Genomic DNA, 27,888 nt, shown 5'->3' with positions numbered 1-27,888 from the left:
GGAGGGAGGGAGATGAGAGAGGGAGGGAGTCAGATGTGAAGGGAGAGAGGGTTTAGACATATCAATTGTTAATTTTACAAGCCCGAAGTCTGAACGCACTGCTGAAGTGCAGTATGCTGGCACACATCTCCTCTGACATCATTTTGGGATGTCCTTTGCCTGTACACTCTTAGGGGTGGGTAATACATTTGCTTCCTTGCTAGGCGGCGATGCAGTCTGACTCTTCTCTCATGATTCCTGCGCCTATGTCAAAACCTCAAAAGAAGTTCAAGGATTTTATGAAGCCAAGCTATAGTGTTGATGCTCCAGCAGAAGTGAAGCATGACTACAGATTTTGAATCTGCACTGGCTTCTGCAATACCTGTCAGAGAGATAGTTCACCTTAGCGTACAGGAGACTTTCATACATCAACTAAGGCATTAAACTTTATTAAAGCATTTGAAATAATCATTGAGACTTGTAAGGATGAACATTACATCAGGGACACTCTTAAATAACACAGCTTAAAATACATTGCAAAATCCAAATGTACTTTAGCTTTGAATCAGCTGGGAGGTCAGGCATGCTAACATTAGTGGCCTTGAAGGTGTCAATAGCACCAGTATCCAGGCCATGATCATCCAAAACCAATTTAGCTGGGCTATCCATATGATCAGGATGTCAGAGTCCTGACTGCCAAAGCAAATCTTCTTCATCCAGCTCAAGGAACGATCCCGAACAAGAGGAGGACAAAGGAAGCTCTTCAAAGACACCCTGAAGGTTTACCTGAGGAAATGTAACATAGACGTTATAACCTGGGAGCTCTGAAGAGACTAATTGGAGGAACTTCCTGATTGAAGGATCACAAATTTTGAGAACACCCGACGGCAAGAGGAGGCCTGGAAAAGGAGCCTGAGAAAGGAATACCCATGACCTAGAGTCCAAGGACCGATCCCACCTTTTGGAAACTCCTGTCAAGTGAGTGATTGAAATTGTGGTTCTCGGAACGGGCTCATCAGCCACGCAAGGACCCAGAGAACCTGTGGCCAGTTACAGGGAGTATCTTAGGTGGACAACCATTAGTGAGTGATCGCTGAAGATTACATGCACTCCAAAGACATTCTATCCATTATAGTTCCTTCAATGGAATAACATCCTCATGACAAACCAAAATTTAAAAAAAACCTTTCTTTCACTTTCTGTGACTCCAAACTCACTTTATAAGTAATGTGCCTTTTTAATGGAATTAACATCCTCATGACAAACCAAAGTTTAAAAAATATATATTGTCTTTTACTTCATTTGCATTTTAAATATATTTATAAATGCTAAACCATAATAATAGAAAACATTAATCTGCAAATAAATGGCTCCTGATGTCTCCTGACTCTGCTTGGTGATCCTGGACCGAGGAAAAAAAGCGTAAATAAAAAAAACTTACCTAACATTGGGGCAAGTCAACCAAGTTAGCGCTGTACCAGGATCTTTCATCTGTCTCTTCAGCCCAGCGGTGGGAAAAAAACAGGTAAAATAAAAACACCTACCACCCCACCCAGCTGCCACCCTCCCCAGCTGCCAGCATTTAGCGCACCCACATATCCACTTGCATGCCTATAAACCCCCTCATTGTCTCACACATTTGTTTACTTGTTCACAAATTCCCTGAGAACATTGGGGAGCTTCAAACACAAGAAGATGGCATCTGGTGCTGTAAAAAGCGAGCATGGTTTCTGTGCCCGTTCTCTTTGTTGCTGCCTCTGTAGATTCCCGCGCTGTGAAAGTACTGCAGGATCCTCTATATCAAATGTTTGGGCAGAAATATTGTTTGCAGGTAAGTGGGTAGCTTGCTGTCTGCTCAGTGTCCAACACAGGGATGCCAACTTTGACAGCAAGATTTTGTCCATTGTCTCCTTTTGTTTCTAAAGAATTCCTTAGACATGTTGGTTGTAATAAAAACTCACCAATGACTGAAGGAGAAAAACGGTAAATCTGCTTCATTCTTTGACCTTAGTAAATTAATTCTCCCACTTGATGACAGGCACATTGACAGTCAAAGAAAGATCGCCTGTACTCTTGGTCAATTTTCTTTCTTGACACATGACCAGGTTGTCTGGTTTGTAGCCTGCTCAAATTACTAGAATATTGCTCATGTCAGAAAACGGCCACAGAATGAAGCCAAGCAAGGTTTTCACCTGCCATTTAGGTAAAGCCTGCTGTGATCTTGCGAAGTGGACTGAACTATGGTGCCAGGGAGGGATAGTGGGGAATTCTTTTGACATTAGTCTGAATCCGAACTCAAAACCAAAGCCAATTACACTGAGCAATAATTGTTCAAAGCCCTGTATAATACAGAGCTGGCCTCACACAGGGTTGTGCCTGTACTGCTTATGGTTATATCCCTGTGTAAGTAGGCAAAGTGCCAACAGCTTATTCCATCTCAGTGAGATAAAGGATGATCTTGCATTGTGCCTAGCCTTAAAATCAGAGTTCTATTATCCTTGCAGAAGCAAATGTGTGAAATGGTAATAAATCAAAATTTTTATTATTCTTATGTTTTCAGAACTCCTTTGATTCCAGGTGTGAGCATACATGTAAGAATGCTAAAGCACCGGATATGTTTTCAATCAGTCACCATCGGGTGTAAATAGTATTGAAGTGTCCGATCAGCAGGCTTGATGGGCTGAATGGCCGACTCCTGTTCCTCTTGTCATCACTGCCACGACTGGAATGATTCAACTGTACTAAACAGGAAAGAATTCATCCAGCTCTTTAATGTTGAACCACGCACTTATATGAGTATTTAATAAGTAATTTTAAAATTCAATGCAAAGAGTTTGCCCGCAGAGCTGCACCTTTTCAGTATTCAGCTAACTACAGTGGCAATTCTGCCAATTAATCTGATTAGTGTCGCTGTGTACCTATACGTTTGATCTCCTGAAGCTGCCTTAGAAAATTGCAAAAGTCTTGGATTTCATCGTTAGAATGACTATGAATTCCTGACACTAATGTCATGGTCATTGTGGCAACGTCACATGAATTAGTTCCCTCGAATCATTTACATCTCAGCCTTGGTTCAATGACAGTGATCTTGTTGTGAAGTAATGGGTTAATGGATCTGTTCACGAGTCTATGACGATGTTAATGGTGTAACTCTGACATCTGACTGAGATTCCAAGGAAGCAAGGAACAGAAAACAGTCTGTGCCCTGAATATCATGTGCTTACTATGATGCCTTGAAAATAATATAAATAAATAGGTTTACCTGAACTACAATGCCGATCTCCAGTCACTTGTACACTAAATAAAACCATTCTGAAACATGGTGGCAGTGCTGGAGGCCACAGTGTAGCAAACTGTGGCCACAGATTGGTGACCCATGGGTGACGAATGGTGAAAGACGGAAATTGACTTTGCAGTGGCAAAGACGGGCCCTTATAAAGCACCACGGTGAGACAAATGCAGGGAATACATGATATTGACAGCCACTGAGCAGCCACAACCCCTTCCATGAGCTTTCCAACGCATCAAAGGTTCACAGCAAGAACAGCGGTGGGAACTCTGGAAGAGACAGTTTGAAAGGTGCAGTACGACAACACCAGCTCTGTACACTTCTATAAACATTGAGGACCATATCTGATGACTTACTGGCCCGGGAAGGTTTGAAGATACCTCGGCATCATGCGATGAGATTATTGGCGCCTTGGTTAAGTACTTCAGTCCTAAAAATAATTTGGCTATGGAAGGTGCAGGATTTGACCAGAAGAGCCAATTACAGAGTGCATCCATTGATTCCTCTATCAATTCCTGAGTACTTACGGTTAAGAAGACTCCAAACACGGATTTATTCGGCACTGCATCATGGTCGGCAGGTGCAATAATATGCTGTTGGGTCTTTCACAATCCACAGCTGATGCAATTTTAGAGCAACAGATGGAATTGCAACAGCAGATTCATGCTGCAATCCTGAATGATTTTGAGGCTCGGGAGGGCTCGATCCAGTATGTAGGCCCAAAGTTTGGAGCCTCGCCCATTAGGAAGCCTGAAGAAAGCCCACCAAAATTGGCAAAAGGGCAGAAGGAGTCTCCATCCTATTTCAAAATGTCCCAGAAGCAGCGCGAATACAGAGCACCGTTGTAGAACATGCCCAGCAGGGGGAACCGAATGCTCTCTCTTGTGACAGGTCTGGTCATTTTAATCAATTCTGCAGATTAAAAAAATAATTGAAAGGAACAGAGAAAGAGCCAGCTTTTTAATTCTCTGAAACGGGACCACTGGAAAAGTGGAAAACATTCAGGGTAAAGAGCGCTAAGGGGATATTATAAGACTCCAACAATACGTTCTGGTCTGACGCGCTGGATGTTCAAGGTTATGGAGCAGAATTTAAGCTAAGCACCGGAGCTACAGTCACGGTCTTATCAGACAAACTGCACAGGCTGAATAACGTAGCTATCTAGCCGTCCAAACGGGCCAGGAGCAAGAAGGCACAGAGCTTAAAGTTTTGGACCAGCTCACTACAACCCTTAACTATAAAGTAATTCATGAGACTTGTTATGTTTTGTAAAACCAGAAACTTTCCCTACTCCAGCAGGCTAGTGTGATCAGGCCTTGGTCTTGTCCAAAGAGTCAAAGCGGTAACACGACAGGAATGCAGAGGCCTTTTTAGGAGTGAATATCCTTGGTTGTTGCGGGATCTGTGAAAGCTTAAAAGTGAGCCTCATATTGTTCTACTCCCAGATGGCAAACACATCTCTTTATTTACCCCTAGGAAAGCATCACACACTCTAATCGGAAAAGAGCAAGTCAACAAGATGCTGCATTAAGAGGTGAGATCTCCTGTTATAATCCCTACAAAGTGGTGTTCTGTGTTAGTTATGGTCCCAAAGCCTAGTGGCGACATCAAACGCTGCGTTGACCTGACACAGCTAAATAAGTCTGTCCAAAGGAAGATACTGCAGATATTCTCTTCTGAACCATAGAAATCCTACGGTGCAGAAGGAGGCCATTTGGCTCATCGTGTCTGCAGTGAACCTCAGAAAGAGCACCATACCTAGACCCACTCCCCCGCTCTATCTTTGTAGCCCAACCTAACCTGCACATCTTTTGACTGTGGGGGGAAACCAGAGCACCCAGAGGAAGTCCACGCTGACTCAGGGAAAATTGAACCTGGGTACCTGGGATGTGAGGCAGCAGTGCTAACCACTCTGCCACCGTGCTGACCCAAACTGATGACATTTTGACAAAGTTCTCCAAAAGTGTCCTTTTTATAAGGCTGAATGCTAGCAGAGGTTTTTGGCAGATTCCCCTTGACCAAGAATCAAAGTTGTTAACTACATTTATCACACCTTTGGTCTCTTTTGTTTCCATTGTGTTCATTCTTGGCACACCCTCTGCACCAGAAATCATTCAATGTCCAGTTTGATGTTTATGGCCCAGGTGGAGACTTGGTAGCCCTTTGTACCCATGTTGGCCCTTTGCCAGGGAGAATCAAGGGAAGCCCATTGCTCCGCTTTTCTTGTCCTGTCTCTGCACCTCCCTCAGCTTTAGATATGTACCAACTTTGGTCTTCCCTTACTTCTTGTAAATTGTATTTTAAATGTTCTTTTAAAAATGTTATTGGTATGGGGGAGAAAAAAAACAATGGGGAATAGATGGAGAGTTCAGCCAGCGTCTAACAGCTGCACCTACTTTACTATTTAGAAGGATTAGAAATTCTATTTATTGTCATTCTTTATTATTTCATTATAGGAGAACACATTGGATGGGTGAGTTATTTGCTTGATGGTTGACTCCCACAGTTTGCTTGTGGAAACAGTGCCTGAAAAAAGCCAGGGTGCCAAGACCTGGTAAAGAAGAGAATTTGACTGTCCAAAAGCTGGTTTATAACTGGGTACTCAAAAATCATCGCAGCAATGAAAGGGCGAGGATTGCGATGCTTGCTAAATGTTTCTTCAAAAAGGAATCTCAGAGTGAAGAACAACTAGGAATATTAAAGAACAGAAGTGGGTGTCACTTCTCCCGCACTCAAGTCCAGGGTCAGCTTCGTGCCACCTTATCATGTGTGCATTACGTGCTGAACGTTTTGTCAGCTCAAACTGGGCAAACATTGAGTTTCTCCCAAAGAAATATTTGGAGCTATTACAGAGCATGAATTATAAATGTGCAGGGAAATGGAAATGGTGCAATGGGCCCATTTATGATACGCAAAGGTATAAAATATTATTCAGCAATGATACGAATGCCTTTCTTTCCATTTCTGTTTCATGGAGCATCTGTTTGCTAACACGCCTTGCCGCTGCCATGTAAATAATCACTAAATTAGTGAATGCATGTACAATTTCAGCTCAAGTAATATTATTGTCAAGTCAAACAATAGAACTAGATGGAAGTACCTCGGTTCCATCTCCTTATTCAAATGGACGATGCACAAAGTGAAGACTGAGTCTGCTTTCTATAAATGAAAAGGAAGTTTACATTTTCAGTGCTCAAGGACAAGCGATGGAATGATCTGGTTTCAATTGAAATGACGATTCATTTGCAAAAAAAAATGAAAGGCTTTTAAGAAATAAATATAGCCAGGCTTAGAGGAATGAGCCTTAGAATCGTTTTGGGTTGTACACCAGTATTTCTGTACGCGACCCCAATTTGTGACAGGATGATTGCTTCCCCACCTAATGGTGCAACACATTCCAAATTTATTGTTTCAGGGTCTCTGTCTGTGTGGAGTTTGCACATTCTCCCGTGTTTGTGTGCACCTCACCCCCACAACCTAAAGATGTGCAGGGTAGGTGGATTGGCAATGCTAAATTGCCTCTTAATTGGAAAAAAGAATTGGGTACTTTAAATTTGTATAAGAAAAGAATTTATTGTTTCAAACGTATCTTGGTAGCACCGAGGTGATTTCATTTAACTATTGGTTCCCAGGCACTGGCATTTTAATCACTCACTAATTTTCTCTCCGGTCTATTACCAGCCGATGATCAGTTTGATTAATTTTTGCTGACGTCGCCAGTGCTTCTAAGAATTGGCTAACCCCTAGATGTACATCGACAACCCGAGGCTAGATTATGATTGATCATTGTCGCCTTCTTCGCCTGATAAAACCTAATCAGTGTTCACAGCAATTTAAGTAATGAAAGCTCATTATCGGCATTCTCCGCGTTTAAGAGTTTTTTTTAATGTTCTACTCGTCAACCTTTAGGGACCTTACAGGGATCGATCTTGGGAGTGCAGGGAGTTCTGCATCGCCCTGCAAACCGGACAGACAGAAAGACTTATTTCTGCTGACGTTGCCGAGATCTGCATGCACTCTCCTCACCTTGCAGTGCATATTGACAAGATGGACCTAGATTATGATTGATTGTGTTAGCCTCTTCATTACTTAAAACCTAATCAGTGTTCTGAGTAATTTGAGTAATGATAGCTCATTATCAGTGGAATTTAAGAGTTTCTTTCCCTTCCCCACTTTGGCAACTTTCTATGATCAATTTGGAAGAGGAGGTGATCTTGTGACACCCTGCAAACCACGCTTATCAATACATTTAAAAAAACAACCCTTGCTGACTGCTTTGTGGTTTTGGCTGCGTGAAGTCAATGCTAATAAGCTCACATTATTGGTGCAGGTTTGACAACTATTTCTTCGGGTAACTTAGATCTCTGTAGAGGTATATGAAGTGAAGTTACTTTATGCTACCTGATCATAGCATTAGTGTAAAATTGCTCCAACAGCTGTTTAATGAAGGTGTTAACCCATTTCAAATGGGGAAAAAAGAACAATTGACTGGAAGAATTTTGTGCAGATTTTTGAGATGTGTGTATGGGCACTTGAAAGACATTGCATAGGTCTGACTGTATAGACTGTAGGTCTGGATTTCGCAGCATTTTCCTTAGATGTAATGACAAAGGATGGCAATTTATTTTATATTTGTTGCATTTGAAGCCAAAATGCTATGGATTTGTGAACTTAGGTTTTATCTCCCTCGAAAGGGTTTCCTTTGGGTGCTCTGGTTTCCTCCCACAGTCCAAGATGTGCAGGTTAGGTAAATTGGCCATGCTAATATTGCCCAAATATCAGGTGGGGCTACGGGTATCGGAATGGGGGATTAGGCCTAGGTAGGGTGCTCCATTTGAGTAAGGGCCAGTTCAGACTTGATGGACCGAAAAGCCTCCTTCTGCACTGTCGGGATTTTATATTTCTATGATTCTTTGAAAGCCTGGAAATATATTTATTGAAATTTTATAAACAAACATTAATCATATTTTAAGCACTCAAACAGCGAAGAACATAAAAGTACAAAGTCAAAAATTTATACACAAATCTTTCATCAAAATTGTAACTTAAAAAACTTAACCCCACTATAAAATTAAACCCCTCTAACAGCTGACGGTGTTGCCACCTCAGGTAGAATCTCCCCACCGACCTCCTGATGGTATACTTAATTTTCTCCAAGTGTAGAAATGACATTAGATCGTCCAACCAGGCAGAAGCACTAGGCGGTGTGGTATACCTCCAGCCAAGCAACATTCACCTCCTGGCCACCAAAGAGGCAAAGGCGAGAACATCGGCCCCGACCCCAGAGTGAAAAGCCGGTGAGTCTGACCCCCCAAATATGGCTAACAGTGGACATGGGTCTAGAACCTCCTGAAGGATCATCGACATAGTGTTAAAAAAGGAAACCCAAAAGCTAGCAAGTTTGATATGTGAACTTATTTTGAGCAATATATGAAGAATGTGACAATTAGCTAGGAAGCAGATACCAGTGTATGCTGAACACCAACATTAGATGGAAATGATGCTTGCCTCCATGTTTAAAAGGCTATTTGGCCATATTGCATTCAAACTGTAGCCAAAATGTCCCAGGAGGATGCTTTCTGACCAATGGAGAGAAAACTGTTAGATTATTTGTGACACTTAGCAAATCGATAGAGTGTTCGGCCAGATAGCTTAACTAAATAGGCAACAGAAACTGTCTGTGTTATTGTAGCAAAGGTTAACTCAGCTGTATCTCTTGTAACGCACACAAGGGCAAAAAATAAAGTTCACACAACCGATGTTTTTATGAAGTGTAGTCACATCATTGCACGCCACCTCAGGAGGTTCCCCATAACAAACGGTAACTCTGATCCATGGGGACCAAGACTGTGCCAGCTCTCTTCCTCTTGTATATCAAAGGCTGCAAGTCCCAAGAAAATGTTGAGGCAAGCTGCCACGTTTCCTGGGAACAACAGGTTTTATTTTATCATTTGGCAGCTTTCCAACCTGCCTGCTTTCATTTCCCACCTTCTAATCGGGATCTTCTTTTCTTCTATTGGAAATGAAATCTGCTTTCCTGCAGCTATGTAACAGTGCCAATGTGCCCCCGTGCACGTTCGTCAGCGGAAGGCAGTATTTCTTCTGGGAGCTTCGGAGCCCGGCTTTCCCCAGAAATGAGGAGCACAGTGTCCCCTCAGAGAGCTGTGCCGTAGCACAGTAAAGCCTGAGGAGAAGACAGGTCACATCCCTTTTCATGGCACTCGCGGCTATCAGGTAAGTTTAAAGGTCCAGTTCGAATGCCAGTAAATGGGTGAGTGGATAAATTAGTGAATGGTAGGGTGGTAAGGTGGGTAGATGGGTAGGAAGGGTGAGGTGGGAAAGCCAGTTGGTTATAGGTCAGTCAGGCACCAGATAATTGAGGTGGTAGGTGCTGTATTATGTGGGTGACGTGGCAGATCACTCAGGTAGTAGGTGGGTGTGATGCAGGTGGGTGAAGTGGAAAGTGGGTCGTGAGGCAGGTTTGTGAGGTGGTAGATGGGTGAAGTGGCAGTTAGGTGAGGTGGCGAGTGTGTAGGCTGTTAGGTGGGTGAGATAGGAGGTGGGTGAGGTAGTTGAGATGGCAGATGAGTGTGATGATAGGTGGATGAGGTGGTGAGTAGGGTGGCAGGGCGGTGAGGTTGTAGGTGGGTAGGCTGGCAGGATGGAGGGTGGATGAGGTGGCAAATGGGTGAGGAGGTGAGGTGGCAAATGGGTGAGGTGAGGTGGCAAGTGGATGAATTGGTGGGTGAGGTGGTAGGAGGGTAAGCGGCAGTTGGGCAAAAGTGTGAACTAGGAGATGGATGAGATTGTAGGTGGGCAGCACCATAGCACAGTTGCTTCACAGCTCCAGGGTCCCAGGTTCGATTCCGGCTTGGGTCACTGTCTGTGCGGAGTCTGCAGGTTCTCTCCGTGCCTGCATGGGTTTCCTCCGGGTAGTCAGGTCATGGGATGTGGGCTTCGTTGGCTGGGCTAGCAATTATTGTCAATCCCTGAGAGAATTCAAGTTCTGGCAGTTAAGAGTGGATCTGGAGTCACATGTAGGCCAGACCAGGTAAGGACGACAAATTTCCTTCCCTAAAGGACATTAGTGAACCAGATTTTGTTTTAAGACAATGGTTATCTGTAGACTTTTAATTCCAGATTTTTATTTACTAGTCCAGCAACAATACCATTACACTACTGCCTCAGTTGCATAATTAGCTCAGTTACAATCTGTCCAACATTTTCTGAGTAACCATCCAGATAAATACATCGGAATTGTCCCAAGTCTCAAACTCTAACTCAGACATTCGCAAGGGGTTCCAGGAAATAGGCAAATTGCCCATTGGAAGTTGAAACTACCCTGGGAATTCCCATGTAGATCAACATTGATGAGCTCTGTTGATCTTGCAAATTCCTTATATCCTGACATCTGGGGTCTCTGCAATCCTGCCACATCCAGCCGGATATGGTGGTGGACAATTAAACAACTCACTGAAGGAAGAGGAGGCTCCACAAATCTCCCCATTTTCAATGATGGAGGAGCCTAGTGCACCAGTGCAATAGATAAGACTGAAGCATTCGCAACAATCTTCAGCCAGAGGTGACGAACGGTTGATCCACCTTGGCCTCCTTTGGAAGTCCCCAACATCACAGGTGTCACTCTTCAGCCATTTTGATTCACTTCTCGTGATATCAAGAAACAGCTTAAGGCACTGGACACTGCAAAGGCTATGGGTCCTGATAATATTTCAGCAATAATACTGAAAAAGATTTGTACTCCAGAATTTGTCGTGCCCTTAACCAAGCTGTTTCTGTACAACTACAACACCGGCATCTACCCGGCAATGTGGAATAGGGTTAAGTGTCACCAGAGCACATGTCACTGCCGATCTTATGACTGTGAATAATGTCACCAAGCACTTAGTTGAGGAAATGTACGCACAGAGAACAATATACCCGGCAGATATCTGAGAGCTAGAATATCTGTACTCTGGTTATATATTTAAAAAGTTCACATTATTGATGGTTCAAACTGTAAGTGGAATATATGAACACAGGCAGAAACTGGGTGTTGGGCTGGTAAGACATGCCCGCTTAAAATCTGAATTTTAGCTCCCAGTTTAGAACCAATTGGTGCTTCTCATGAATTAAACATTCCTGAAGTCTCCAAAATGGAAATCTGCAGGTTTAGCACCCATGCCCTGATTAGGAGCAATTTTCACATAGCTTTTCTTGACAACATTATGTATGTACCCTTCACGTATCCACTTCCATTGAAGGTGTGGCTTAGACCAGCTGACACACAACATGATGTTTCAGGGTGGCTTAGAGATTTGGGAGTGGGGGGGGGGGCACACACATGTTCTCAGATGTTGCACTGGAGATCATGGTGGAGGAGTCCAGGGAAGGAGGGATGTCCTCGGCCTAGAGAAGATGAGAAACCCTGCTGTCTCTTTCTTCTGCAGCAGCCGGTATTGTTCTATCTGCTCTCATGTCCTCCTCCCAATGTCCTCTGGATGAAATGGGATTCTTAGCAAGATTCCCATTACCAAGCACGCCCTTTCTCCAGGCGAATCCTGGGTCTCCAGTAATGCAGGGAGGATAGCACTCCCCTGTCTCTCTTCAAATTTTTAGCGAATGTCCACAAAATACATTTACAGAGAATTGGAGAGGACTTATAAAATGTTCCAGTCTCTCAATGTGTTTTAAAAGTTGTATTCAAACACAGTGCAAGTCAGTACAACTCCAGCAGTAGGTAACGAGGGAAAATCAGGCATGGCTTAAGGTGCTGCTCAGGATTTCCAACTTGCCAACTTGCTTCCTCATTTCAGCTGATTGCTAGCCAGCAAAATTGCATGCAGCCTCTTGAATGAGCACTGGCAGGCAATTTAATTGTCAATCAAAGCCTTGATGTTTCTTGCGAAGGCCATTCCCAGTGTGCACTTGAACCCCATTACAAGGTGGCATCTTGCGCTCAAGGCAAGTTAAATCTCTTGCAGCTCGAGACCTACTTGGCCACATCGACGTTCCTCAGCACCTCAAGTATCTGAGGAAAGCATCCCCTTGAAATGTATTCATTTTATGTCTTTAGCGTCTGAGTGGAGTTTGCAGTCTGAAAGGGATTGCATTCTCATTTAATATGGAATCATACTATGACACAGAACCCAAGTACCTCACTCGACCCTTTCTACCTGTGTCAGTTCTTTGGCAGAGCTATCCAAATTCGCTTTGCTGCTTTTCCCAATAGCATTATAAATATTTTCCCTTCAAGTTTTTATCCAATTCTTTTTTGAAAGTTACCAGTGAAACTGCTTTCACCAAATTTTTTGCTAGTGCCTCCCAGATCACAACAGCTCGCCGCGTAATAAAATGTTCCTCATGTTGCTTCTGGTTCTCTCCCCAGTCACCTTCAATATATGTCCTTTGGTTGCCAATCAGGCTACCAATGTGAAACAAATTTGCCCGATTTTCTTTCCCAAGCCCTTCACAATTTTGACAGGTGCATGCATTGCCAGTTGTAAAATTACTTCAAGTGCGCAGAGATGCTTATCAATTCAAGGACATGTGCGTCAAAGCACACAAAATGATACCTCTTTGCCTTTCAGGTAAAGATCAATCATGTAGCCTATGCACCAATGCATAATTGCAGCGGTGTTTTGAGCACAATTGTATTAAAAATGGCTTTTTGTTCAGGTGTTAAAATTGCCTAAAATATCCTGCCCGCTCGTAGCAAGTGGAGGGAAATAAGGACAAGACTCCGAACATATCAATAAGCCTTTTCAGAAATAGTTTCAGTGAAAGAAATGAGCCAACAGCCGGATCAAAGCGCCCCACATGCATAATCTATGAATGCACAGAATTTAATAAATATATATAAACAAATTACTCCTTCTGGAATTAAGAGTGCAATATCCACTCTGCTTCTATGCAAACATTTCTTGGAGCATTGGAATCCATTACTGAATACGTGGGGATGGAAGTTGCCATAGAAACCTAACACAGAATGGTTCAAAGTGCGCATCGCTCTGTCAGCTGACACTATCTTCTGAATCAGTAAAATCTACCCCAGTTGTATGGAAAATGCAGCCCTCATATCAATTAAGATTTTTAGAGAAAAGATAGCCAGCATTTGTAAACTATTTGTGATTTGCTTTAAAGTGTATGGCAAGATTGAGTTACTGTTTCATAATCCACATCCTATTTACAGGCTTGTAACCGACTCCGTGATTCTAGCTTTTGCAATAAACTTTCTATTTACAGTTTTGCAATCTATCACTATTTATCATTTTGTAATACGTTCCCTATTTATAGCCTCTCACTGCAGTCCCTATTGCTTTCTACTGCACTTCCTAATTGCAATATTATAAAAAAGTTGAACCTCATCTTTTTGTGTGGTTTATATGCACAACCCTTCAAAGAAAACCTTCAACTGGACTGCAGCAATGATTTGCCTGCTTCAGAACAGTCCCTCGTCCAGCCTCGCTGTGGAGAAATGCTGTGATTAAGTGTTTCCACCTGTTTGAACACCAAACATTTTTCAACCAAGGGTTACCTCCAGAACAGCATTTGGAAACACTTTAGAAAAATACCAGAAGCCTCGAGGGAGAAGCCACACTATATCCTGTTGGTTAGCTGCTAAGTGTTTCAGTTCAGTGCGAGGAAATCAAAGTTAATTGCACAACCAATAAAAGATAAACTTGTCTTGGAAGAAAAAAAGTGCAAGGACCTTTTCACCTAAAGTAGATGTAACAAAGTAGAATAGTTTATTTTCCATGTCAAATGGGCCTATTATATTGACAAAGGTTGAAAAAGAAGTGCCAATGTTTGGATTTACCTTCTAAAAAGGATAACAGCATCAGGTCCATGTACGGGTTGTTATGAGATTAAGACTGGGATGGCATTATAACATTACAAATTAAAACAATATACATGTTGCAACCGATGCTAGTTTTCATTTGATCCTTTGTCAAATTAGCCTTCCCAACTAAAAGAGCACTTTTGCTACACTTAGGATAATATTGCTGAAGTTAATAACCGCTGGCCTGCACAAATCTAATGGGTTCATTATTTAATTAGTAACGAGGTTCAAATCCTCAAGGATTTATGGGGGGAATGTCCTTGCAAGAGTTGCATTTCACTGCAAGAAATTTTTTACCATCGGAATGGTAAGGCTGTGATTCAATAAAGACATCATTTCATTCATAGTTCAATTCTCAGTAAACTGCCTGAGCTGTTTTCATAGAAAGTTGCACAAAAGTGGCAGTTTGGGCTGTGGTTAAAGCTTTTCAAAGATGCATTGATGAGTATAATATGGTGAAATATTTGTGAGGGGCTTATACTATATAAGTAGGCTATTAATTGTAACATCTACCAATCAAAATTGGTTATGCGATTCACAATTCGTCAAGTTAACTTTTCACATTTCTCTTGCGATTTTAAATGTGAGGTGATTGAGGAGATAAATAGGCTAATCATCTTTCTCTTCTTAAATTTATAAAAACAAACAGTATATTTTTAACAACCCTTGCACCTAAATAGAAATAAATTATAATATGAAAAAATGATACTGTGATTCTGTGCCTGGGTTCTGGAGGCACAGTTCAATCAATCATAGGATCCCTACTCTGCAATAAGAAGGCCATTCAGCCCATCGTGTCTGCAATGCCCCTCCAAAAGAGCACCCTCCCATTCCCCTGCCTCATTCCACCTAACGTTTGGACACTAAGGGACAATTAAGCATGACCAATCCACATAAACTGCACATATTTGGACTGTGAGAGGAAATCCACATAGACAACGTGCAAATTCCACACATACAGTCACCCATGGTCAGAATTGAACCCAGGTCCCTGACGTTGTAAGGCAGTGGTGCTAACCACTGTGCCGCAATTCCACATAACTTGATGAATGGGAATTGTGAGTCTCATGCCATCCTTTTGCATGAAATCCTGTGATGGGAAACCAATCCCAGCAACCTGTAAAGGAACAGCAAGACAAAAAAAGATCTAGGTGCATCTTTAAGAGAACCTGACTTAAAAGAGATTCATTTAGCTGGTTTCCAAAGTGTCTTCGGAACAGCGGAATAGGAAGGAAAAACAGAGGCATGTCGACTTCTTCATTAATCTTTGAATTGAACAGATTTAGTTGCCGAACAAAACCTTGTGGGAGAAAGAATATCATTGGCAGATAATCAACTTCAGAATTTTGCACATCCTGCAGTGCCAAAGGGGAGGCAGTGTGTTCTGTAGCACGTCTTTTTCTGGCCCGAATGCACCCAGTTCAAATCATCAGTTCGAATTTCTACATTTTGACATTAACAAGACAAAAAATAGTAGATTATTAATTACTTTCATTCATGGAGGTTTGTGATTTCAGTTGTTTATTTATTTCTTATCTCAGGAAAGATATACTGACATTGTAGGCAGTCCAGAGAGTGTTCACTGGGTTGATACCCGGTATGGAGGGATTTTCTTATGAGGAGGGGTTGAGCAGCTTGGGCCTGTACTCTGGGGTTTAGAGGAACGAGAGGCAATTTTATTTAAACATTTTGGATTCTCAGAGGTCTTGACAGGGTAAATGCTGAGAGGTTGTTTCCCCGGTGGGAGAGTCTAGGACAAGAGGGCGTAATCTCATATTAAGGGACCGCCCATTTAAAACGGGTATGAGCAGGAATTTCTTCTCTCACAGGGTAGTGAATCTGTGGAATTCTTTTCCTCAGAGGACAGTAGAGGCTGGGTCATTAAGTATGTTCAAGACTGAGATAGACAGATTTTTATTCAGTAAGGGAATGATGAAACAGACTCGATGGGCCGAATGGCCTACTTCCGCTCCTATGTCTTATGGTTTTATTTGTTCCTAAATATTTCTTTCTTCAGACTAATAATTTGAATGACTTTTGTGTTTTAATTTGAATGTAGTGTGATGCAATTATGAGTGCCATCTTTATATGATTAATATGTTTGAACATGTAACTTGATCCAATGAGGATTATTTGATAGAACTGACCTTCTGGAAGGTGCATATTTTGATAATGTCACATTGTTGTCATGATAGCAGCAGTAATCAAACAATTGGACCTGGCTGATAACTGATAGTTTTCGAAGACGGGTCCATTTTGTATTTGCATAGTTTAGAGCGGATACTTAATTCCCATTGCTGTATGATACTACCAGCATCAGCATTTAATTATTGATTATAGTTAATGCTTCATTATAACAGACAGGACATTGTTGTGCCACAGTTGGGCGATCAATTAAAAATCAATTGTTTAAGCAGGTCTGTGACTTTTTTTTGTTAGTTGATACATTTACTCTTTCTTTGGTTCTGAGGGGAGGGAGAATTTAGTGATTGATTATTTCACCGAGTTCAACAGATTTGGAAGTACAATATTAGAAAAAAAAATTGTCGTAGAAATTGGGTTGAGACCGTCCTCAGTTCAATAATTAAATGTACAGGAGCATAAGTGTGAGGTGCCAGTTTTGAATGTCTTAATTTGCTATTCACAGCAAGATAAGACAACCACTGGAATATCAAGTGTGATCATGCAAACTAAACTATAGGGCAATAAATGAGCCATTTAATCTTTGGTAATGAGTGAAGTGTGAGGTACTCAGCAGTAACAGTGGAAAAAAAAATTAAAATTGGGAGACTATTTCAGACAGCTGCGAGATGTGTTGCCGAAAGCATGATCCTTTCGGCAAACTATTTTAAGAAGTGAAACAGTCAGATATGGCATTAAAACGTTATTTCTACTCTTAGGAAAACAAAGGTAATTTTAAGGGAATTATATTTGTATTGGTAAGCTTTAGAAATAGGGTACAGGTTGAAGTGTGTTTAATTTAATGTTTCTGTGTCTAGAAGGGCAAAACCTACAGTTAGAGCCATGCTGGACCAAAGATATTTGTATGTGTGGGGGTTGGTTAAGTTCCAACTGTGGCACAATTGTACTTAGAGAGGGCTAAGGTGCGAAGAATAAATAAACCAGCAGTGGTTGATTAGCAACTGGGGCCTTGTAAGGTAGAGAAGCTTTGAAGTTTTAGTTTAGCTAATTTGATTGCAGTTTAAGATAGGTAGTGAGAGAGGCTGCTCTTGCAGCTCTGCTCGAAGCAGTTGGTTTTCAAAGGCAAATGAAAGAACACCTCGCTCGCTCTTGCAAGGAGACAAGCCATACTATGGAGTAATGGTTAAGAAAACAGGAGACAATTACAATAACTAGATTTAAAGTGGGGCATCAAAATTTAGAGACAGGTGAAACGTTTGATGTAATTTTAATAGTCAGAATCGAGAGTTAAAGCAATTGTGAACAGTTTGCAAAGCAGTCAAGACAAAGAAATCCGAAAGGAGTTGGTGTAAAACCTGAACTAAATGACTAATTGAAAGCGTTATTATGAAAGTGTGTTTTTGGGAGTGGAGTGTGGAAACTCTCTTGTGATCATCATCTAGGGGGATTCTGAGGAGAAATTCACAGACAACAACTTGGGCTCAGAATGAAGCTAATGAGACCATTGTCGCTTAAGATATACTTTGTAATGACTTCCGGTTGCGGCTATGCGGAGCTAAGTCGCACATTCGGCGGCTCCCGCAAAAACGGACTTTTGGGCTCTTTTCAGGGCCCTCAACGGCACTTTTTCGATGTTTCCCGGTGTGGGAAGGAGTCTATAACAGCTCCCCGTCAGTATATGGCTTCAACTAGGAGCGGGGCGACAAAAAAGGTGGTGGTGGCCCCGAAGAAGGTGCGAGGGAAGAAGGACAAAATGGCGGCGGGCGGAGACCAGGCAGCGTGGAGGCAGTGGGCAGAGGAGCAGCAGGAGGGTATCCAGCGGTGCGTCAGAGAGATTAAAAAGGACCTGCTAGAGACTAATAAGACTTCTATTGATAAGCTGCTGGAACATAGAACATAGAACAATACAGCGCAGTACAGGCCCTTCGGCCCACGATGTTGCACCGAAACAAAAGCCATCTAACCTACACTATGCCATTATCATCCCTATGTTTATCCAATAAACTTTTAAATGCCCTCAATGTTGGCGAGTTCACTACTGTAGCAGGTAGGGCATTCCACGGCCTCACTACTCTTTGCGTAAAGAACCTACCTCTGACCTCTGTCCTATATCTATTACCCCTCAGTTTAAAGTTATGTCCCATAGAACATGGAAAACACAGACTGCCCAGGGGGTGGCGATCCGTGAGGCTCAACAAAAGATCTCTGACAATGAGGACAAGATCTTACACATGGCGGTAAAGGCGGAGGCGCACGAGGCACTCCACAGGAAATGGCAGGAGCGGTTCGAGGAGATGGAGAATCGGTCGAGGCGGAAGAATCTGCGGATTCTGGGCCTCCGTGAGTGGCTGGAGGGGCCAGACGTGGGGGCCTATGTGGTCACCATGTTGAACTCGCTGAAGGGAGCGGGGTCCTTCCAGGGGCCCATAGAGTGCTGGCGAGAAGGCCCAAGGCTAACGAGCCTCTGCGGGCAGTGCGGGTGAGGTTCCATCGGGTCGTCGATCGGGAGTGTGTGTTCAGGTGGGCCAAGAAGGCGAGGAGCAGCAGGTGGGAGAACGCGGAGGTGCGAATATACCAGGACTGGAGTGCGGAGGTGGCGAAGAGGAGGGCCGAGTACAATCGAGCGAAGGCGGTGCTGCACAGGAAGGGGGTGAAGTTTGGCATGCTGCAGCCGGCACGACTGTGAGTCACCTACAAGGACCGGCACCATTATTTTGAGTCTCCGGAGGAGGCGTGGGCCTTTGTTCAGGCCGAGAAGTTGGACACAGATTAAGGGTCGGGATGGGCGATTGGGGACTGCGGTTGATATGTTATGTTTATTTTTTTTTCTCTCGGGGGAGGGGGGTCCTTTGTATTGCTCCGGGTTTCTTTTTCTCTGTGTTTTTCTCTTTCGGGTTGGTGAGGGTGGCTGGGGCGGGTTGGGCACTGTTTTGGTTGGGTTGGTCGGGGGGGGGGGCTCTTGGAGGGGGGTAGGTAAACAGAACAGGGGGGGTGGATGGCGGTGAGATGGGGCCCTGTGGGGGAGGGGGAGGCTCAAGTCGGGGGTGAAGGGACCAGGTCTGTAAAAGGAGCTGCGTCAGAGGTGGCGGGGCCTGGTAGCTGGAAAGCGCGGGCTTGTTCCCGCGCTGAAGACTGGAGGGGGCGGGGCCGGGGCGGGGAAGCGAGGGTTGTTTCCCGCTTAGAACAGAAGGGGGAGGAGGGAGAGCCTATGGATGGGGAATGGGAGAGGAGGGTGTGCCACACAATGGGAGGAGTCGAAGGAGAGGCGGCAGTGGCTGGGGTCAGCAGGAGTCAGCTGACTTGCGGAAGTGCAATGGGGGGAGTAAATCAGCTAGAATGGATCCTAGCCGGGGGGGCTGGAGGGTGGGGGGGGGGGGGGAATCGAGTTGCTGCTGCTATGGTCAAGGAGGAGCTAGAGCGAGTGGGGGGGGGAGGTGTCGAGACGCGGGTATGCCGCTGTGGGGAACGGGCTGGGTGTGGGGTGCGGGCGCGTAGCTGGCCGAGGAGGGGTCATCGCTAGTCGGCGAGGGAGGGGGGCGGGTAGCCCCCTGATCCGGCAGATAACCTGGAATGTAAGGGGACTGAATGGGCCTGTGAAGCGGACCCGCGTGTTCGCGCACCTGAAGGGGCTCAAGGCGGATGTGGTTATGCTTCGGGAGACGCACCTGAAGGTGGCAGACCAGGTAAGATTGAGGAAAATGTGGGTAGGTCAGGTGTTTCACTCGGTGCTACATGCCAAAAATCGAGGGGTGGCGATCTTGGTGGTAAAGAAAGTGTCATTCGAGGCGTCAAGCATTGTGGCAGATAATGGCGGTAGGTACATAATGGTAAGTGGTAAGTTGCAGGGAGAGAGTGTGTTACTGGTCAATGTGTATGCCCCGAACTGGGACGATGCAGGTTTTATGCGGCGTATGTTGGGTCAGATCCCAGACTTGGAAGTGGGGGGCCTGATAGTGGGGGGAGACTTTAACACGGTGCTGGATCCGGCATTGGATCGCTCCAGGTCTAGGACGGGTACTAAGCCGGTAGCGGCTAGAGTGCTGAGGGGGTTTATGGACCTGATGGGAGGGGTGGACCCTTGGAGATTTGCAAGGCCGGGGGCTAGGGAATTTTCATTCTTCTCGCACGTTCATAAGGCCTATTCCAGGATCGACTTTTTCATTTTGAGTAGGGCGCTGATAGCGAGAGCAGAGGATACAGAGTATTCAGCAATAGCTATTTCGGACCACGCCCCGCATTGGGTGGACTTGGAGATGGGGGTGGAGAGGGACCAGCGCCCGCTGTGGCGCTTGGAGGTGAGGCTGTTGGCGGACGAGGAGGTGAGCAAGTGGGTCCAAGGAAGTATATAGAGGTACTTGGAGTCCAACGACAATGGGGAGGTCCAAGTGGGGATGGTATGGGAGGCACTGAAGGCGATTTACGAGTATGGGGAAAAAGCAAGCCGGATTCTGGCGCATCAGTTCGGAAGCGGGACGCAGCTAGGGAGATCGGGGGAGTTAAGGACAGGGGAGGGAGTGTGGTGTGGAGTGGGGTTGGCGTCAATGGGGTGTCAGGGACCTTGACGAGGAATTGTACCGATCCGAGCCCTCACGGGTGGAGGGAGGGATGGGCCGCTTCCTGGACCAATTGAGGTTTCCAAAGGTGGAAGAGGGACTGGTGGCAGGATTGGGGGCCCCGATTGGGCTGGAGGAGCTGATCAAAAGGATAGGAAGCATGCAGGCGGGGAAGGCACCGGAGCCGGATGGTTTCCCAGTCGAATTCTATTAAAAATATATGGACCTGTTGGGCCCGCTGTTAATCAGGACCTTTAATGTGGCAAGGGAGGGGGGGGGGCTTCGCCCCCGATGATGTCCTGGGCACTGATCTCCTTGGTCCTGAAGCGGGTCAAGGATCCCCTACAATGTGGGTCTTACAGGCCGATTTCGTTGCTAAATGTAGATGCCAAGGTGCTGGCGAAGGTCTTAACCACGAGGATTGAGGATTGTGTGCCGCAGATCATCCATGAAGACGGGGTTTGTGAAGGGGAGACAGTTGAACGCGAATGTGCGGAGGCTTTTGAACGTTATCATGATGCCGGCGAGGGAGGGGCAGGCGGAGATAGTAGTGGCGATGGACGCTGAGAAACCTTCGATAGGGTAGAGTGGGGGTACCTGTGGGAGGTGCTGAAGAGGTTCGGGTTTGGGAAGGGGTTTGTCAGATGGGTTAGGCTGTTGTATGAGGTTCCGATGGCGAGTGTGGCCACAAACAGGAGGAGGTCCGAGTACTTTTGGTTGCACCGATGGACGAGACAGAGGTGTCCCCTGTCCCCCCTGCTCTTCGCACTGCCGATTGAACCCCTGGCTATGGCACTGAGGGAGTCAAGGAACTGGAGGAGGTTGGTGCGGGGTGGGGAGGGGCATAGGGTGTCACTTTATGCGGACGACCTGCTGTATGTGGCGGACCCGGTGGGAGGAATGCCGGAGGTAATGAGGATTCTTAGGGAATTCGGGGAGTTTTGGGGGTACAAGCTCAACATGGGGAAGAGTGAGCTGTTCGTAGTTCATCCAGGGGACCAGGAGAGGGGGATTGGCGAGGGCGGAGAAGAGGTTCAGGTATTTGGGGAATGAGGAACCCTCCCTGCAAATCTGCAAGCAAACCTGACTGTGTTTGCTTTTTGTGTTTCCCACATGGTAAGCCCTGTGCCCAGTGGTTCTTTCTCAGTGGCAGTGGGATGAAGCACTTAAGTGTGTATTAAGTATGTACCCGCCATCATCCTGTTCAATTAATTGCCCCCTTGCCACCAAATATGCCTTTGGGGAGGCACTAAACTCTGCCTTAAGTGTCGGCTTAGATCATATGTTCAAGTCGATAGTGAGGTTGAGTCCACAACCTTCTGATCTGAAACATGCTACCATTGACAAGCAAGCCGACACTTAAATGGATGCCAATGGCAAAAAGGTCCTTGTGAAAGGGATTATAGAAACATAGAAAATTTATGCCGGAGAAGGCCATTATGTTCATTATGTGCTGATTATGAAGTAAGAGGATGGTTTAAAATAAGAATATTTTGTCAGTAGAAAAAAGGAACCATACCAATCGACCTAGGAGGAAAGAAAATGGTCTATTCATTGGCCTTAGTAGGTAACATTATTTCATATTATATCATGGTATTTATGATTTATTGCAAGGCAGAAATGCAATGCAAATATGTATGGACACAAAGAAGTACACAATGCAGCATTGGAAAACATCACCTTTCTTTATTCTTAACTTTTAATCCACTGACATCGATGTCAACATGTTCTGATCGTGCTTTTTTTTAAAGAAACAATTCTCTGACGATGTTCAGTCATGAGCATTAATCATTCTTCCATATCTGCAATACATTTTGCCCAGGCTCACTGTCCTTGTGAATTCATTTTGTTCGAACTCGATCTCTCTCTGAAATTAAGTTGCAACTCAAATTTATGCTTCATGTGTGGTCTGAAATGCGCATATAGGCAATTTTAGAGGCAGAAATGATGCTGATGGTGGTGATTTGTGTTCTCAATGGTAATCTCAAAGTGTAAAAATTACTCATTTTGTTGTGGATTGTGAAAATGAGTTTAGAATTACAAGTTTACAAAAATGAGCGATTTTGGAAAGCATGAAATTTGCATTGTTTTTTGGTAATGTGATTGCTGTATCAGTTGATTATTTTTCATTTCCCAGCACTTTGAATATCCCACCACACATCTTAATAAACAGCGTAACCCTTTTTGATGCCCACAACATGTGTTTCGTGTATAAGTCTTCCTCGGTGACTGATTCTGTGAGAAACTTTATTGAACTGAGCTGATGATATGTGCCTCCAGAGGCAAAGTGCCTCACTGCAGAGTCAAATGACTATGCCAAGTCTGTTAGTCAGACAGTACAGGATATTATTTCCAAAACCCAAACATCCTTTATTTCATATCAGCAAAAAATGCAAACATCCCATTTCTCCCAGCAAACAAGAAACACATGTGTGACTGTGAGTTGCCCAAGTGACCCAATTTATACCCATTGTTCTCATGCAAGGACAACTGTTTGTTCAACAGTTTGTAGTCTCTGCAAGTTGTCCCTGAAATTTGTTTGTTCAGATCTCGCACAGTTCGGTTCATTGAAGATTTCAGTCTAAAAGGTATAAACTCAGCTGGAATCTTGCCTTTCAACTCTTCCAGTTCAGCTTTCATGTGAACATTTTCCTCTAGAACATTTACCTTTGGCTCGTACATTTAATTGCACCGACAAGGTCAACAACCGGCTTGTGGTTGACTTGAATATTATCTCCCTCTCTCTGAGGTCTTCTGTCTCCCTACTCTGGAGTATTTTGTCTCCCTCTCTCTGGAGTCTATTTCTGTCCTTTCTCTGGGGCTTTTGTTGTCCTTTCTCCCTTGACACGATCAGGGCTACCAGCCCAAATTTTAGGCTTGTCCCAGTTGAGATGAGTAGCCATTATGTCCCATCAAGGCCTGAAACTTGAGATCTTCCTCCTTGCCATTGCATTGGGTGGTTAGACTAATTGATCCTCTTGGTATGAGTCTTGTGCTATCATATAACTCAATTTTACTTTTGAGGGCTTCATTTTCAGGTTGCCATGCTGAGTCACTTCACACAGACCGGTGAAAGTCATCATGTTGAAAGATGCATTGTGCCTATCTGGCATTTCTTGTTCAGTTGATACTCACCTTCTGCAATTATCATTGCAACCATCACAAGCTATTTGTCACCAATGGACTTGACTGAAACAACCTGTTGTATCATGTATGGTTCGTCATCAGACTCATCTGCATATATCTCACCAGTGGCCATTTGTGTAAGCTTGTTTTGCTTTTTTCTGGTCAAACACTTGTGTGAGAAATGATTTTACTTCTTGCAATTAAAACACTGCTTTCTCCATGCAAGGAAATTCTTTTCTTGTGCATGCTATGCTCTGCAGTATTTGAATTCTGCACTTTGTCTGTGATTATTCTGAACTTTCAGATTGGACTGCTTTTGGCATAGTGTATCTCCTGGTCTGCTCTTCCATACATATGCTCCAGCTAATGTTTCACAACTTCTGTATTTCAACCCACAACTATTGCTATCTTTAAGGTCAGATTATCATCTTGTAGTCAACCTACCCTAGTGAGGGGTCTCTCACACCTAATACCAATCTATCTTTAAGCAGATTATCTTTTAGCTGTCAAAATTCAAATCATTCTTCAAGCTGTGTTACTACCATGATGTACTATTCAATGGTCTTTTTTCACCTTGAGCTCTAGTGTTGAATATATAACATTCATATGTAACATTTACTCGGGGTTAAAATGTGCATTCAAGGCTTTCAAAATCTCTGTTGTATTTTTTCTTTGTTCATCTGTTAGATTTAAGGTGGTATACACTGTGTAGCAGCCCCTCCTGAGCACTATTACAGTCACCCATGATTATTGTGTTACCTTTCTTACACACCCCATTCATTGCTTCCTGTATAAATGTATACATGTCTTACCTTGTAATTACAGGCAGGAGGGCTAGTAACCTCTTGCCTTTACTAGTTATTATTCCTACCTAAACTAATTCTATATCTTGATCTTTTGACTCAAGGTCATCTCTCATTAATTGCATCTGTAACAGAGCTAACTCAGCACCTTTTACGAGATTACTATCCTTTTGAAATGTCAAATACTCTTCAATATTTAGGTCCCAGCCTCGGCCACTCTGCAACCTCGCCTCTGTAATTGTGGATTCAGGTACAGAACTGCTAACTGAGTTTGAAAGCGTGCAGTATTCGTAACAAAATTGGCTTGGTCAGGCCACATCTAGCATATTGACTTAGTCAAGCCACATCTAGAATATTGGCTTGATCAGGCCACAGCTAGGATATTGCTTCCACCTTTGGAGTCCTCATATGTTGGAGCGTACACAGGCGCTAAAATAGTTCAAAGGTGAGACGTTTGATTGATTCCAAGTTTAAGGACCTTATTTTACCAGGAATTGAGGCCTTTTATTTTTGATAGGTATCAATTTCAATGAGTCAATGACACTTCTACAAAAGGATTTGACTCTGTCCAAACGGATAGAGTATTTGAGATAGCTGGTGGACATAAATTACAAAAACATTACTCGAAGGTGATTCTTTCCTCAAGGTCAATGGCTTCTAGAATAAGCATCTAGCATGTTCAGTAAGTTTGCATTCTTCACAAGAAATCAAAAGGGACTGCCCAAGTTACTGAGAATTACTAATATATCCTCATGAAACAGTATGAGAAATTTGGGGGCGATGTCATCCAGACACCATGCTCTTTTGGACCTTTCTTCATCACTTTCATTGTTCAGACATTAATTTTGCCATTTTTCCCTAAATTGGCCTAAGTATTTAATCACTGTTTTCTGACTCTCCCATGAAATTGCATGATTGTGTGCATATGTGTGTGTGTGTACGTGCGCACACATCTATGTGTGAATGCATGTGTGTGCGTGTGTGCATCAGACAGTGGTGGGAGAAATTGCTATGATAAAATGTAAAATTCACTCCATATCAGAATGAAATAAACTCAAGGGAGACGTGGCATTTTCATAATCCTGAGTTTAATGTTCTAGAACAAAGAACAAAGAAAAGTACAGCACAGGAACAGGCCCTTCGGCCCTCCAAGCCTGTGCCGACCATGCTGCTCGTCTAAACTAAAATCTTCTACACTTTCTGGTTTCGTAACCCTCTATTCCCATCCTATTCATGTATTTGTCCAGGTGCCTCTTAAATGTCACTATCGTCTCTGCTTCCACTACCTCCTCCGGCAGTGAGTTCCAGGCACCCACTACCCTCTGTGTAAAAAACTTGCCCCGTCCATCTCCTCTAAACCTTGCCCCTCGCACCTTAAACCTATGCCCCCTAGTAACTGACCCCTCTACCCTGTGGAAAAGCCTCTGAGTATCCACTCTGTCTATGCCCCTCATAATTTTGTAGACCTCTATCAGGTCGCCCCTCAACCTCCGTCGTTCCAGTGAGAACAAACTGAGTTAATTCAACCGCTCCTCATAGCTAAAGCACTCCATACCAGGCAACATCCTGGTAAATCTCTTCTGCACTCTCTCTAAAGCCTCCACATCCTTCTGGTAGTGTGGCGACCAGAATTGAACACTATACTCCCAGGTATTCTCTGTTGTCCAAGACAACCTTCCAGCTTTGCCCTGTTGCCATTCATTGTTCTGTGACACTCTCCTCATTAGCTATTCCCCAGGACAATGCCTTGAACAATCAGAGTCGACCTGCCTTGTGTGAATTTGAAAAGAGCTAGGCAGCTAACAGTTCCATGCTACATTCTCCATGGCAACACCTCCACCAATCAGAGTGCACTTGCCAACCAATCAGTACTCTCTTCTCAAGCAGTATAAATTGTGGCTCCTCCATTAGTTGGCCGTTTTTTGCGAGCTAGCCTAATGTGTGCAAGACAAAAGGTTTTGATAGCATATTTCTTTTTTTCAGCAATACTCAAGTTCTGTCCTACCCAATGATTATTTTGAAACATTTTCGCTAACTTGATCAATCTTTAATCTTCCAGTGGAAAAAAAAGGCCTTTGTTTGAGCCTGTCTTTATGCCTGCAATCCTTCATTCCTGATATTAGTGTGTATCTTTGCTTTGCACTACATATGGTTCCAGAACATCTCATATAATGGGCTACTCACAATTGGGTGGAATACTCCAGCTGTTGTCTAACTAATGGCTTGAACAAATCTACGGCCTGTAACTTCCAACTAGCGGCGGAAAGCATGGATTCCGAGATAGAGATGCGGGCACTTACCTGCCCTCAGAAATCGTGACGAATCTTCCTCTCCAGTGGCAGCGTCAGACCCCCAACACGACAGTCTGCGCAGGCTCTAGCGTGGCGCAGTTTTGGTGAATCCCCGCCTCCTTCTGACACAGCAGCTCTGGGAACACCCATTGAGAACAAGCATTTAAACTGTAGATTTATATTGAAGACAACAGGTAACATGATTAACAAGGTATGTAGAAGTTTTAAAAACATTTTTTTTGCTCTTTCCTTTATACAGGCATTGATGTTGTTATTAGTTCGTTTAAAATAATTCTTACTTTTTTTTGATTAAAGGTGATTATTTATAAGTGAATATAGGTTTAGCTATTTGTTTTAAATCTGTGAAATGATTTAAATCTGCCCAATATTATTACATAACTTTACGTGTGGCATGCTTAAAAGTGTTTGTATGTTTTAATTTAGGTTATGGTCATAAGATTTTAAAAGCGTCCCAGTGCTTTTTGCTGTCACTGTCCTTATAACATCTGATATTTTTTTGATTTGTGTTTATGGGATTAGAGAATCACTGCAGTGCAGAAGAAAGCCATTCGGCCCATCGAGTCTGCACCGATGCTCCAAAAGAGCACCCTACCCAGGCCCACACCCCTGCCCGACCTCCATATCCCCAACTAATCTTTGGATTCATAGGGGCAAATTAGCAAGACCTATCCACCGAACCTGCACACCTTGGACTGTGGGAGGAAAATGGAGAAGCCTGAGGAAATGGCAGCGGCATGGTGGCACAGTAGTTAGCACTGCTGCCTCACAGCACCAGGGATTCGGTTTCAATTCCGGCCTTGGGTGCCTGTCTGTGTTGAGTTCTCCCCATGTCTGCGTGGGTTTC

At 43.9% G+C, this 27,888-nt stretch overlaps 2 long non-coding RNA genes across 2 annotated transcripts in view; one reads left to right on the top strand and one right to left on the bottom strand.

Moving 5' to 3' along the window:
- LOC140387174 (uncharacterized) lies at window positions 1–27,874 on the bottom strand. Its single transcript, XR_011933764.1, has 3 exons — window positions 27,731–27,874; window positions 27,033–27,159; window positions 1–361 (listed from the first exon to the last, which is right to left on the bottom strand). It is a non-coding gene; the product is annotated as an uncharacterized lncRNA (long non-coding RNA).
- The window catches only part of LOC140387175 (uncharacterized), a 169,073-nt gene continuing 167,838 nt past the window's right edge, over window positions 26,654–27,888 (top strand). Inside the window, exon 1 of the long non-coding RNA XR_011933765.1 lies at window positions 26,654–27,234. This is a non-coding gene — a long non-coding RNA (uncharacterized lncRNA). The remainder of the gene's footprint in view (window positions 27,235–27,888) is intronic.

The sequence above is a fragment of the Scyliorhinus torazame genome, chromosome 12, assembly GCF_047496885.1.
Source record: "Scyliorhinus torazame isolate Kashiwa2021f chromosome 12, sScyTor2.1, whole genome shotgun sequence".
Taxonomy (NCBI): Eukaryota; Metazoa; Chordata; class Chondrichthyes; order Carcharhiniformes; family Scyliorhinidae; genus Scyliorhinus; species Scyliorhinus torazame.
This window is presented reverse-complemented; position numbering and strand designations above follow the sequence as displayed.